We start from the raw sequence: 1,945 nt of genomic DNA on the forward strand, positions 1-1,945 counted from the left end.
AAATTACGTGATAAAAATTGTGTCCCACTTGATCGATGCTCAGTATCCCTTCATTAAAAGAAACAAAGAAACAAGAGAAAAAGTATTTGAAAACCAGAAAGTTTAAATCACCTTTAATAACTGTCTTCACACTTAAAATATGTTTTTCCATTTTTTAAATTCATGAAAATGCTGTTTTTCTATATAAAATACTGCATGTTTTTCATTATATTTTGATGTTTTTTTCCTTTATTTTCATATTTAATTAAACTTTTTTATGTTCATTATCATTGGTATTCCATGTATGAAATGGCTATTTAAAAAATCACATTGATAATGTGGCTAAGAGTTTCTAACTTTCAAACTACAGATAATTTGCAACATATTCTTACTTACATTGACTATAAATTTTATTTTACAGAACTAGCTAATTTTAATATAACACCTACTAAACATGGCACAATAAAAACGATTCACTCTTGAGTAGAGATGTAAATATTAAATTAAAAAATTAAAATATAAGAGACCATATATTAACAGAATAATGCAGTTTGATTTTTTAATAAAAGTTATTTATTCAATTCCATATATCTATTTATTTAAAAAAAATGCATCGTGTGCCTAATGTGACAAACTTTTTGCTGAGAGCTCATTTCATTTAATAGCCTTATTAACATCTGGAAGAGCTCAATTTTTGTAATATCAGTTTATCTGTCCCCTACCAATCTCATCCATAAAATGATCAACTTTTGGTGACTATCAGAGGATATGGTGAAGGGGCCAAGTATGAATATTGCTTTTTTCTGCTCTTGTCTTCGCATTACCGCTCCTCCAGCAGCCTTTAATGCCATCCTGTGGCTCATTTTGTACAATCTCAGGCCTGCTATGCTCAATCAACGTTCCACTGTCCAAAGTCTTTATTCTGTCCTATTTCCTCCTTTCATCTTTAACCCCATATTCTCAGTGTCTTAAAATCTGATTGGTAATGGTTGATTGATAAGTGATCATGTATATGTTCCTCCTATACTTGAACATGTGTAGAGTTGAAATCATAAAGGGATGCCTGTTTTTAAAAGTTTTTAAATTATTTTTAATTTTGGTAAAATGCACATAACATCAAATTTACCATCTAATCATTTTTAAATGTACAGTTCAATAGTATTAAGTACATTCATATTATTGTAAAATTATCACCGCTATCCATCTCTAGAACTCTTTCCAACTTGCAAAGCTGAAACTCTGTACCCATTAAAAGAATAGCTCCCCATTTTTCTTTTCTCCTCAGCCCCTCGAAACCACCATTCTACTTTCCGTGTCTATGAATTTGACTAATTTAGGTAACTCATACAAGAGGAATCATACAGCAGTTGTCTTTTTTTGCAACTGGCTCATTATATATAATATGATGTCCTCAAGGTTCATCTATGTTGTACCATGTCGTCAGAATTTCCTTCTTTTTTAAGGCTGAATAATATTCCATTGTACGTCATTCCAAGTTTTGCTCTTTTGATGGACACTTAAGTTACTTCAACCTGTGACTATTGTGAATAATGCTACTATAAACATGTATTTACAAATATTATAACATTTCAAGTATAAACCATTTTTTTCAACTTTGAGAAACTGTATACCCAGAAGTAAAATTACTAGATTATATGGTAATTCTATCTTCATTATTTTGAGGAGCTGCCATATTGTTTTCCACAGTGGTCACCATTTTACCATCTTATCAACAGTGTAAAAGGTTCTAATTTCTCCACAGTTTTGTAATTACTTGTCATTTTCTGTTTTGTTTTTGTTTTTGTTTTTGTTTTTGAAGTGGTAGTACATTGTAGCTTTGACTTGTATTTCCCTCCTAATTAGTGTGTTAACATCTCTTCATGTACTTCTGGTCATTTGGATATCTTAGGAGAAACAGCTATTTGAGTCCTTTACCATGTTTAAATTTGGTTGCTTGGTTTTTTTT

Source organism: Pteropus vampyrus, unplaced genomic scaffold, assembly GCF_000151845.1.
Source record: "Pteropus vampyrus isolate Shadow unplaced genomic scaffold, Pvam_2.0 Scaffold1001, whole genome shotgun sequence".
Taxonomy (NCBI): Eukaryota; Metazoa; Chordata; class Mammalia; order Chiroptera; family Pteropodidae; genus Pteropus; species Pteropus vampyrus.